Consider the following 13,558-nt stretch of genomic DNA (forward strand, 5'->3'; position numbering starts at 1 on the left):
AACACTGTTGTTGGTAAGATCTGCTGTAAAAAGGGGGTGAAGTTTACATGATATCATGTTAGTTGCAATGAGGAAACACCTCAATATCAGCTAAGTTGCATGTGTCTGAATTTCCTTTAACTACTGCTAGTGCTAATCAGAAATATCCTGTTGTAGTTAACACTGGCAGCCCATGCTCATGTTGACATAGACATTTCTCATTCACTCTCCCACACACATACTCACATATTCAAACACATTCACACACACACAGACACACACACACAAACACACAGAAACACCAACCACTTACCTGTCCCTGAGTTGATAGAATGTCCCCAGTGTGTCTTCTTATTTAGTTGTTCTTGTTCCCATAAGTCATGAATTCTTATAGTCAGACATTAGATTCTCATTCCTGTTAGTGTTTGTAGATTGTATATTAATGCTAGAGCTGTTGCTCTGTTATTCTGTTAACATTTTAAGGGAGTACCAGTAGCAGTTTATATAATCTCCAATGTGTCATTTAGTATGCTTTTATATAGGTTTATAGGTGTGTACTAAGCTAATGGCCCTGGAGCCTTTACAAGCCTAGCCTATAGGATTACCCTGGCATCGTGCCACCCGACCTTAGTTCCCAGTGCCTCTGTTGAGTAAGTTCATAGGTGTTTATCAGGTTGATGGCCCATGCATCCCAAATCTCTGACAAGTTCTGATACCCTTGATAAGTGCAAGCAGGGGCTTGGGAGACGGACCATTTACAGGTTGCTTGTGTCAGTTAGAGACATAGGTGCCAAACCAGGGATGATTTACCTGTCCCTGGATTTGTACTGAAGACTCCCCACACTGTCTCTCATTACTCATGGACTGTTGCAAGCACTGAGCCATGAAAGACATAAGACCTTCATACTTCTTATTAAGTTAAAACAAACTGTACTAATGGATTAGTTAGTGTAGTAGATTAATGCTTCTGCTTTCACTGTAAATGGTACAGGGTATGAAACCTTTTTCCCCCAACTTCAGTAATATTTTGTAAGTATCCCTGGTGCCTAGTGATGGTATAGAGGACTAATATCCTCGATGAGATGGTGCAATGTTTGACTCTTTTTAGTAACTTTACAGCACGCTATTTAGAGTACTCCTGGTATTAAATGTTACCCTGACTAAGTCACCTTTCTTTATTTTATAAATGCCTTTGAGGCACAAAAAGAAGAGTATCCCTGTTGTCTAGCCATCTCCTTCTCTGTAGTTTTGCAAGATTTGATTGTTAATCTGGGGAGTGTGGAAGTGTGACAGTCACCTGCACACATACACACACACACACACACACACACACACACACACACACACACACACACACACACACACACACACACACACACAAAGCCCCCTGACCTGATTACTCTTAAAGACATATTCACCCATGCACACACACACACACACACACACACACACACACACACACACACACACACACACACACACACACACACACACACAAAAAGGTACCTTATTTGTCCCCTAACTAACCCTCGTACTGCAACCTCCTGGCTGATGCACACTCACACATTCAGCTCCACACATATACAAGTGCATATACCCCTCAACACTACCCAACACTACCAACACTACTTATCTGTTATACTAGTCAGAAACTGCCTCTACCATGAAAGGTGAGCATGAGTTTTTGTGTCCATTAACATGACTAGCCAGATGTGGTTGTGTTACTTTATGCAGCCGACCGTGCTGGGCAAATGCCTTACTGTAGGCACTTCTGGGGGAGAACACATGGCTAATTAGCATATACCTCTCCCCCAGAATGCCTCATTAGCATATCACACAGTCACAGAAGCCACATGCAGTGGTGCTGTGCATCTTCATGCTAAAGCACATCAGCATCATGTTAAGTCTGTCTTTGAATATGAAGTAGTTACTGTGAAGTGTACTTGTCATGTACACCTCATTGTAACCTTTCCAAGCTAGCCTATATATGTGTATCAAACTTTTTATAATGGGTGTATACCTGTAATGTAGCTCTCAACTGTCCAGTATTTTGCAGAGTGCACATTTGCTTTATTTAAATGTTGTTCTTATTCCTCACAAAATTTATATTTTTCTGGCAAATCTTTAGGATGTAAATCATTGTTGTTGTTGTTGAGTTTCAGTCTTCACCTACTTCAACTGCAAGATAATGTGGGTCTATATTAAATTAGCGAACGCTTAGAAAAGTGAATGCTAATTTATCAACCCCTTTTAATCTCGAACACCCGGAACAGTGATATTTTTCACAGGGAAAAAAATCGCTGGTCCACAAAAAAAAACAAAAAAAAAACTTAAAACATTATATAATGTGGGGGGGCTTCACCCCCCCCAACTTAAATATACCAACTCTGAGATCACACTACAGTGGAGGAAATGGCAAATGCTTGGAACCAGCCCAGCAATTTTTTCCCTGTGGAAAAAAAATCGCTGTTCCGGGTGTTCGAGATTGTAAGCTTTCGCTTAATAGGGGTCAATGAATTAGCATTCGTTTTTCTAAGCGTTCGCTAATTCAATATAGACAAGATAATGCATATCTTTTATTTTAATGACTATTGGTTTATAAGTAAAATATCAACATTTTTCCCTATTATTGCGGCTTTCTCCAGATTTCATATGGTATTTTAGAGGTGAGACCTGTATTTGGTACTTTTAAGTACTAATATACAAAGTTCCATTCAATTAGAAATGAGTGGGAGTGCTCCTTACAAATAGTTACAGGTTGCCTATCTTGCCCCTTGCATTTATTCTGATTTAACTCTCAGCATAATACAGTTGTATGATTGCCAGTACGGTGGGTAATTGATTAAGATTTAATTAAGCTGTTATTTAAGACTTTCCATAATTTCCTCTCTTCTGGTTTAAGTGTCTCTCCCCCTCTGTCTCTCTCCACACACACACACACACACACACACACATATATATATATATATATATATATATATATATATATATATATATATATATATATATATATATTAGTGTGTATATATATAATTATATATATATATATATATATATATATATATGTATGTATGTATGTGTGTGTGTGTGTGTGTGTGTGTGTGTGTGTGTGTGTGTGTGTGTGTGTGTGTGCGCATGTGTGTGTGTGTGTGTGTGTGTGTGTGTGTGTGTGTGTGTGTGTGTGTGTGTGTGTATTCTCCTCTCCCCACTGTACTGCAGTCTTGCGCAGATAAAAGCCAGTAATGTGAGCTCAGCTGATGTTCAATCAGCTGTACCATCCTTTTTTCTGTTCAGCAAAGGGAGCTGTCAATTGCATGTATGTAAACCATATACTTATATCAAAAAACTGCTTGCAGCTGGCAGCTTATGAAATTATTCAAACAAGTTATGGGCACAGATTCGCTTATCACCGGGTATTTAGTTGCAGCTTTAATTAAAGGTTGACAATTCATGACCATCTTCAATAATTTTGATTTTCTGTTCAGAAAGTTATGCAGATTCACATGTGTTTGTTCTCATTGCTGATTCACATGTGTTTGTTCTCATTGCTGGCTTAAGTATTCCAGAAGAAGTATGTAATAGTGCCACTTCACCAGAAGGACTTTGGGGGAGTCAGAACAGGGTAAACCTCCTTTTCATGGAGCCAAGACACTTAATTCTTTTTTGGAACTTCCAGAAGGCTTCTGTACTATTTCCTCATCAAAACTTGATGTGCTGTCTGATTTTTTAATTGATTATCCAGTTCTCCAGGTTAAGATGCAATTGTTGCAAGCCTTCACTTTAGGCTTTTCCATCAAATTTTGGGCCTCAGTCACATTAGCAGCCTGCACACATTCAAATCCTCTGAAAGTAAAAAAGGAAATTGTAAAGGAATATAGCACAAGAAGGCTGCAAAACAAAGAATTGTAGGCCCATGTCATTAGACCCATTTGAAGCTTTTAGAGTATCCCTATTAAGTTTGGTGCCAAAAAAAAAGAGAAGGTGAGTTTCACTTAATTTTCCTTCTTTCTTATTCAGAAAGGTTCATCATTCAATGATAGTTTTCTAAAAACCTGGTAAAACACAATTGCCAGAAATGTTTAGCATTTCATTTTTGCAGTTACATCCTTACTCACTCTTACAACACTAGCCACAACTACTAATATGACTGCTAACACTACCACTCACGGTATCTCCACATAGAATTTGCAAGCAGTACCCATATTGCTCATAAAAAAAACTTTTGAAAAAGCCCAAGCACGTTGCCTTAGCCACAGATGACCTACCCTTACAATATCTCAGAACAGCGGCTATGTTTATAACCTATTCTGTTTCTGTAGTAATGAATCATTCAGTAAAGGAATGCAATGTACCCACAAATACTAGAAAAAATGTATTCATCACCAAGTACTTCTAATAGTGTCTAACTGCCAACAACCTGCTATCCCCTTCTCAGCATAGTTTCAGACCTGGTCATACCCCTGCAAGTGTGTTACTCTCCTACACTGACATGGTAAATAGCAAAAGATATTCAGGTGAAATTGTCTCCATAATATTTAAAGGTCTGACAAAAACATTCAACAGTTTTCCATTTCTTACTACTCCAAAATACTTCTAAATTAGGCTTATCCCAGTTTATGATAAACTGGTTAGAAATTTACCTAGTTAATTAATCTGTGTGTAAAATGATAACACTCCTTGACATAATCCACACTAAACCAGTAAGGGGTTCCTTAGGAATACATGTTAGGGCTATTACTATTTACCATACTTATAAACGACTCACAAACCTCTTTACAGCAGTCAACCCTTATTCAGTATAACGATGAGTCAACCACTATTTCCTCAGCCACTTGCATGTCTAAACTACAGTCTACAACCTAGGACTCTTTCTCATTCATAGAACTGTAGCTGAATAATTAACAATCACTGATAACCCCTCCCCCCGCCAAAAAAAAAATCAAAACACTTTTGTACACTCTAAATATACCACCTTTGATGGAAACTCCTCCGTTATATATGTAAACAATACTAAAAAGAAGTCATTGCATGCACAAAAATATGTGGTTTTATTAATAATTCTAAATTTGACCTTCATATTAACCATGTCACTCAAAATAAAAACACTATAAACTTGGGATGTTATACCCCGAGTGCCAGAATTACTACAGCCACTTCATATTTATTACCTGTACTCTTTTATGCTTCTGCCACCCTTGCTAACCTTTATGCCAGTCTAATACATAAATGTAAACACTACTACAATAGAATAGATAGAACTGCTTCAAAGTCCCCATTCATACCTAATCTCTGTCATGCCCTACAGCAACTTCACTGGCTATATCTTCCCAGTAAGCTTTAACATACCCAGCTCAAACAGCATTTAAAATACTGCATCTCCCTAACAAATGACCATCAACTGCAAACCTAATACAGAAATCAAGATCAAAGACAAACTCTTGGGTAAAATGCTTAGATTCATTGGTCATCATGATGATGCCCTGTATGGGTCTATATTACATTGTCAAAAAAACTTTTCTTCAAACACCTGTTCACTGACTACTCAACAGCAATATCTAACTCCTATGAATGGCCATTTCAGTAACTTTTTCCTAGGGGGAAAAAACGCTTTGCCATTGTTGGGAATTTACCCTTTTCCCACCTGTAGTGCAATCTCAGAGTTGGTACATTTAGTTGGGGGGTGGGGGACACAGCCCCCCCCACATTGGGGGTGTGGGGGGCAAAGCCCCCCACTTTGAAGGGTTTGAAAGTTTGTCTGGTTTTTGGTTGACCAAGTGATTTTTTCCCTTAGGAAAAAATTGCTGAAATGGCCATTCGAGGAAGTTGCATTTCGCTGTTTAGTGGTTGACGAACAGGCGATCACTGAAGAGGTTTTTCCACAATGTAAGAGGGACCCCCCTGTACAGTCTGTCCACCTCCAAGCTATGGAATGCCCCACCCACTACCATTAAACTAAACAGAACATGGCATAATTAAGCAAGCAATAATGCCTGACAGAGTGTGTGTTAATGTGCAATTAACGCCTGGCCATGGGTGTTATGAGGCTCGATGCCTGTGGCGTTGGGCCTCTACCCCCTTGAAGGGCATTAATTATAGAATAACACACACCCTGGAGGACATTACTGAGCTTAAAGAATGAGCTCTTTGTAAAATTGTGTGTTGCTTATTTTTAAGTACTATATTATTTTTTTATATATTTTTAATGTAAAAAAAATCCTCCGCCTAATGTTTCAAACTTGCTGTAGTATATGCTATTGATGTTGAGGAAGCATTTCACATCAAACATATATAAAAAGTAATACAGTGCTTAAAAAATAACAAGCAAGTAAAAAAACAATAATTTTACACAGAGTCCATTCTTTCTTCCATACATACAAACACAGTGTCTTCTGGTTTCACACACATACACACACACACACACACACACACACACACACACACACACACACACACACACACACACACACACTCTTCTGATTTCATGCACCATTCACTCACACACGCAGACAGGAACATAGACACATACACACAATCATCTCTCTCTCTCTCTCTCTCTTTCTCTTACTTTTATACACATGCACTGTCTCTCTCTTTCTCTCTCTCACACAAGCACACACACACACACACACACACATGCTTTTTTTACACTCACTAAACAATGGAGATGCTGCTTAGCTAGTGTAAAATAGTAGCTTAACTGATCTCTCTCTCACATTCATACAGACATATACTTTCACACACTAACACACACACACACTTTTTTATATTTCTTTTCTTTATTTTATACTCGCTAAACAGCAAAAGTGTTGCTTAGCAAGCATAAAATAGTAGCTCAACCGATCTCTGTCTCTCACACTCATATACACACACACGCACACACGTACACACACACACACACACACACACACACACACACACACACACACACACACACACACACACACACACACACACACACACTTTTCACACACAAACACATACACAGTTTTTTCTATTTCTACTTTTATTTTATTCCACATTCAAAGGTGGCCACAGTGGTGCAGTGGTTAGCGTTGCTGCCTCACAGCAAAAGGTTTTCTGGTTCGATTCTCGGCTGGGGTGTCTTCTGTGGGGAGTCTGCATGTCATTGTGTGGGTTTCCTTCCACATCCCAAAGACTTGCTGTAGGTGGATTGGACACACTAAATTGGCCCTAGGTGTGAGTGCATGCATGTGTGTGCCTTCTGTCTAAGGTTGGCTGCTGGGCTGGCAACTTGACACCATAAAACTCAACTGCCAATCATGAGCAGACAGTGATCTGCTGTGGCATCCCCTAACTGGGAAAAGCCAAAAAGTTGAAGACAATTTTATTCTACACTCACTAAACAAGAAGTGCTGTTTAGCGAGTGTAAAATAATGGCGCCTGATGTGTTTTCTGGGTCTGAGCTCCATGGTGGCTTGATATACTGTTGTGAAGCAGCGGAAATGTTTTTCACCATGCATTACTTATACATTAATACCCTTCTAGAGAACACTCATTTTCCAATCCAGGTACTGATGTACAGTAAGTCCATTCTCTAAGATATTATTAAAAGCTTACTTTCCTGTTTACCTAAAAAGGTGACACTGAAAATCTTAACCTGAATTAGATGGACATTGATTTTGTGTTTAGCATTAATTTTTATATGATTTGTTGTCTGACACTGGATTTTTATCATAAAAGTTCTCTTTGCCAAAAACTGGGTAATATATAATGTCAATAATAATAGATACAAAGAATAAAACCTTAATGTCTTTGATGTTGGACACATTTGATATGCAAATACTAGCTAAAAAATTATTCAGAATAGAAGCAGAAATCAGGGATGTAGTCATCAATTCTTTACACCATCTACAAACTCTATACAGAAAAGGCACAAAACATACAGAGTACTATAACAGCTAAATCAGCAGTCCTCATACCTCCAGTGCTACTAAGCCATAAGTATGCTATACACCATTAACCATATAATGACTGTATATAGGCAATTCATATACATGTATGTGGATGGCAAACAGCAGGAGGAATAGAGGAGAAAATACTGCATTACAGTCCAACCTCTACCAATAGCAGATGCCTTCTCAAAGTATACCATTGGTTGGAGCCTCCTCGACCCAACATTTAAACATGATATAAACAACAGTCACACCACTCCCACTTCATACAACAGCATTGTAACTGCATTCCAAAGCTGTTCATAAATTACTACCCCAAAATGTCAGACATCAGAAGATCAAAACTACTGTGCACATCCCCATCTCCCTGGGAGTGATCACTGACCTAAGCCTGGCTGTCTACCAACTTGTCAGTGACCATACATAACACCCTGCCCCTGCAGCCTGGATAATGATTACTAACCTAAGCCTGGCACCTAACCCCTTTATCAGAGTTTCTAGTTGTCAGTGGCCAGGGTTTCCATCTCCTCCTACAGCAGTGTCTGTCATCATGATCCCACAGCAGACCTCTTTGATACACTTATGATGTTTTAGGCTCACACCATTGTAAATACAGTTCATTAGAATAGCATAGCATTATAGGATTAAGTTGTTACAAATAGTTAGTAGCACATATTTCAGCCTCTTGGCAAAATAAAGAGGTAAAACAGTACTCAGGCAAAAGGAACAGCCATGAGAGCAAAAATACAGTGCTATGTACATTATTATTTTCTTAAAAAAAAATCACTGGTTCATAGGTTCATAGGTTGGTACTAGGCTATCGGCCCTAGGGCCTATACAAGCCTAGCCATAACAATTCCCTGGATATTTCTTCCCACAATATTTACTTCTCTGGACTCCTGTCTAGCAGGGCAACTGACATGATCCCAGGGGTGAATTTCCTATCTCCCATCCAATCATCAAGGATCCTTTTGAAGAGGGCCAATGAGACGCTCTGCTTGACATGTACGGGCAGTCTATTCCAGAGTATGGGGAGTCTCTGGGTCAGGAACCTATCCCTCCAGCATGTTTTGTTCATTGTGATGACAAGGTTTAGATCCCTGGAGCGTGTGGCTCTGAGGGATTGGGATTTCTTTAAGTGGAGCATGTCCAACAGCTCAGGGTTTGACATGGCCCTGTATGTTAAGCAGAGATCGCCTCTGAGTAGACAATATGGTATTTCTTTGTATGCACTGATTTCTTCATCTCTTTCTTGATTAATCCAACTTTTAAATTGTTTTCCACTGTTGGTTGTCCAGGAGTGCAAACAGCAAATTCCCATAAATTCAGGTCATGGTGGATAACCACTTGTGATTGCTATATAGTCTGGTTTCTGCTGTAATGTAGAAACATCATCTGCTGACACTGTGCAATCAACAAAGCTGACTGTCGCCCCCAATGCAACACTCTTTTCCTATCCTCACCAAGTCTCTTGGCAATTGTCGAACCCACCTGACATGCACTCATATAGTGACTAGAGTTCTAAGTTGCTCATCTGTACCTACCTGTCAGTGATTAGAGACCCATGCTTACCTTCGCCCTACTGCTCAGTGATAAGTACCTAGATACAGTCTCATTGTCCTCCATACCGTGGTAATGTCTTGTGAAGGATCCCATACATGTATACCCTTCCTGGCAACAATCAGAATATGTTGCCCAGCCCAGCTACCATTATGTATGATATTAATCTTTCTGGACCCCCCACTACTTCAGGTTTATGTGCCACTGCAGCATTATCATTGCAGGTAAGGCATAGCAGACACCAGTTCTGTTGTATCACTGTGCTAATGAGTCCAATCAGATTATTTTTTCAGTGCATGCAATTTATTTTCAGGGTAAGATGTCAAATTAAGCAGACTATTTGATGAATACTATCATCTCTGCCACCCCCATGGCCAATAACACATACTCAGTCTTGACAAACTATCTTCTTCTTTTCACTTGAAGTTGAGATGTGAGGAGAACATCTTTGGCCTGTTGCAGACACTAATGTATACAATCCATCCAAATCCATACGGCAGTAATACAAGTTTTGGGAGAATACCATGCCCACTGATGTGCCAGAGATATGTGGATGTTCCTGTAATTAACTCAGTCATCACTTCTCTCTCATTTACACTTTAGGTTCATAAGTGTGTAATAGGTTAGCTGCCCTTGTGGGCCATTTTAAGCCTAGCCATTTTCCCTTAAAGGTGAAGATCAAACCTTGTACCTTGTGTCTGTGAGGTAAACACCTTAAACATTTTGCCAACTCCAATCCCCTAACATGCTCATGAGAGGGCAAAATAAGATTTAAACAATAACCTGCGAACATAAAGTGGGAAAACTTTTATTTAATCTGTCTCTTTTTTGCTGATTTACTGTGGTGGTGCTACAGTAGCCTTGTCGCCTCACAGTTAGACGTTGCCCGTTCAATTCTCAGTTAGAGCGTCTTCTATGTGGCGACATGTGTGAATGGGTGTTCCTTCATTGAAGGTTGTGTGTTAGGCCTGGCAAGCCAGCACGTCAAAATCTACTGCCAATCATTAGTGGACCGGAGTTCCGCTGTGGCGACCCCTAGCCGGGAAAAGCCAAAAGAAACAAACAAAACCTATTTATTACAAAATGGCTTGACAAGATTTTGACTGGTTGTCAATTAGTTTGAAATATTTAGACAAGTTGCCCCCCTTAAAAAAGGAAAATTTAACAGACAACCAAAAAGCCATTACAGTAGGTAATCACTGATAAATTCTGTGGGTGAACGTATTTAATATAAAGCCCCCAAGTAAAATTACTTCTGAGGTACTTGTTAAATAGACTTCAGCAAGGCTTATCATAGCATGACTAAGTTTCTAATATCACTTGGTTTCTTATTGTATTTTAGTACATGTCAGAATGAATGCCAGCTACATGTCTGTAAAGTACTGGGTCACTAATGACCGTGACTTACTCAGATTTCCTGCTGTCAAACAGTATGATTACAGAACATCTTTCAGTCATTTCTTCATTTCACTGGAACTGCAATGTGCAAAAATGTTCAACTAATAAACTCCCCAGGATTCAGCAAGCTCTGCACGGTGTGCAGGAATAGTGCAAGAGATGTTGCAGGCAATATGGCCGATGTGCGATCCAGGAATGAGCTCCCGGGACATGCAGAAGCGCTCCTGCACTATTCCTACATGGACACAGCCCCTGTATGTTAATTACCTCATTTGCTGGTGAAAACAACGCAAATAAGGCAAATGTGCACTCCAGGAAGCAGGCAGGCGTCCGTGTAGGAATAATGTAGACTGCAGAAATGTATTCAGCCAGTAGCTGAATACATTTCTGCAAGCTACAAAACGGAGGCATAACAGCTCATAAAAAAGCATGTATTATAAGGGTTAAGCATGCCAATGGCCAAATATATGGCCATAGGCATGAAAACTAGATGCAAAATTATAAAAAATAACTTTTTTTGGCCAATTTTGGCTGTTTAAGCATAGGGCAGCGGTGCACAAACGGGACTGGCCCGAAAATAAGAAAAAAAGCTGGAAATAAGCTTTTAAACCAAAATCATCATTTTGCCACAATAGTCAAAGGCGTGCATAACACAACAAGACCATGGAATAGTGGTTGCTAAGGGGGAAGGCTGAGTGTCGGTTTTGTAACCATGCATTATCAGTCAGTTCTATGCAAATGAGGGAAATGATACTGAATCACAGATTTCCCCTCAGTGCTAACTTGCACCCAACCATGTAGGTGCAATAACACCATGGTCTAAGCCTAAGAGCTAGATGACCTCATGAGGGGGAGTGTCATGACTGCTGTAAGTTTATTGGAGCACAGTGGCCCGTGTTTGCCCTTACCTAAGCATAGCTAAGGCAGGGGGTATGTCTGAAGCTGCCTAGCAGTATTTAGATTGCCTAAACAGGTGTGCTCGCCATGTACTGGGTTTTAAAAAAACAAAAAAAAATAGGAAATAGCTCCATTCACATCTGAGCACTGGGTTTGCACGGCTCGCCTTGGGGCTTAAACAGGAAGGCAGTGGGAAGGGAAAACAGCAGTAGGAAGGCAATCAAGGAGAACTAGCATAGCTGGCAGGTGAAATGTATCAGAATCAGCCAATTACACAGGCAGCAGCCCAGCCCAGCACACTACTATAAACTATGCAACACCTTTCACTCTGTTTTTTCCCACAAGCTCTACACCACTGGTGTACACAAATGGGGAAATTTTATCTAATAAAACCAAAAAAATGATAGGGACTGCTGTCGCTCTCATAAATCAATATGTGGAAGAGGATGAGGGTGGTAAGGATGAGAATGCTGATGACCAACCCATAGTGAGAAGAAGGAGAAGAGTGTACAGACCCAGGGTAACCTACCAGGGGCTACATGAGCTGGAGATAGTGGAGCGCTATAGGGTGGACAGGGTCCTCCTACAGCAAATTGTTGAGCTGTGCCGGCCATGCTTCACACACAGAACCAACAGAGGGGAACCCATCCCAGTGGATACCAAGGTATGTGTAGGCTTAAGAGTACTAGCCACAAGGTACCTTCCAAAGGCCAACTGGGGATATCATGGGGATCTCACAGGCATCAGCATCCAGGGTACTCCACAAGTTCCTGGATGCCATGTCAGCACATGCGAGTGAGCACATATATTTCCACAACACCCGTGAGGCATTGACCAGCAATATGCATCTCTTCCAGCAAACAGCAGAATACTCTGAGGTAGTGGATGCTATACACTGCACGCACACACACACATCAAAGCATCACCCGGCAAGCGGGGTATGATCTACATAAACTGCAAGGGCTTCCCCTCCATCAACTTCCAGGTCATGGGAAATGCCCAGGGCATTATAATGAATGTGTGTGCTGGCAGCCCTGGAAGCTATCACGACTCCCTCATCTGGCGTATGACGCAGTTGTACCAGAGATTTCCCAGTGGGGACATCCCATATGGCCACCTAGTGGGGAATGCTGGTTACGCACTGGAGCCGTGGATGATAACACTCATCAGAAATGCACACATATCTGAACAAGAACTCCATAATGAGGAACACGCACAAACGGGAATCATAATAGAGTGTGTGTTTGGGATGTTCAAGTCACGGTTCCAGTGCCTGGACATATCCGGTGGTGCCTTGCAGTACTCTCCAGCTACATGTACCCATATTTTCATTGTATGTGCCATGCTACACAATATTATCCTGTGGAAACAGCTGCAGCAGGAACAGCACGGGCCAGGGCCACACAGCCCTCCACCATTGTCAAGGCCAGCACAGGCCCAGACTGACTCGGAGGAGGAACAACCTGAGCATGCCCCTGTAGGCAGAAGGAGGCATGCCCAGTATGCCCAGGCTTTGGCAAAGAGGCAACTCATAGCACATACACTGACACGGTAGGAATCCAGGGAATGACACCTCTCTCTGACTCGCACATACAGTAAAAGGGATGCCAAATATGACACTACCTGTGCTTAACCATGTATAGGGAGTGTACTATGTGCATTCGACATACTCAGCCCTCCAGCACCATCCTCAATACTGGCACAGCCACAAGGTAAGTCACTCTCCCTATCAATTGCTGAATGGAGTAGTATGTTCTGCTACTTGTATCTATGGTACGGATGTGAGCATGCAAGGGAAACGGGTGGCTGAA

The 13,558-nt window shown here is 40.9% G+C and overlaps 1 protein-coding gene across 1 annotated transcript in view; it reads right to left on the reverse strand.

The window, feature by feature from the left end:
• ANGPT1 (angiopoietin 1) overlaps positions 1–13,558 on the reverse strand; it is a 1,835,232-nt gene that overhangs the window by 1,227,839 nt on the left and 593,835 nt on the right. The gene's annotated exons all lie outside the window — the stretch shown is intronic.

The sequence above is a fragment of the Protopterus annectens genome, chromosome 3.part0, assembly GCF_019279795.1.
Source record: "Protopterus annectens isolate FY-2018-M chromosome 3.part0, PAN1.0, whole genome shotgun sequence".
In the NCBI taxonomy this organism is placed as follows: Eukaryota; Metazoa; Chordata; order Ceratodontiformes; family Protopteridae; genus Protopterus; species Protopterus annectens.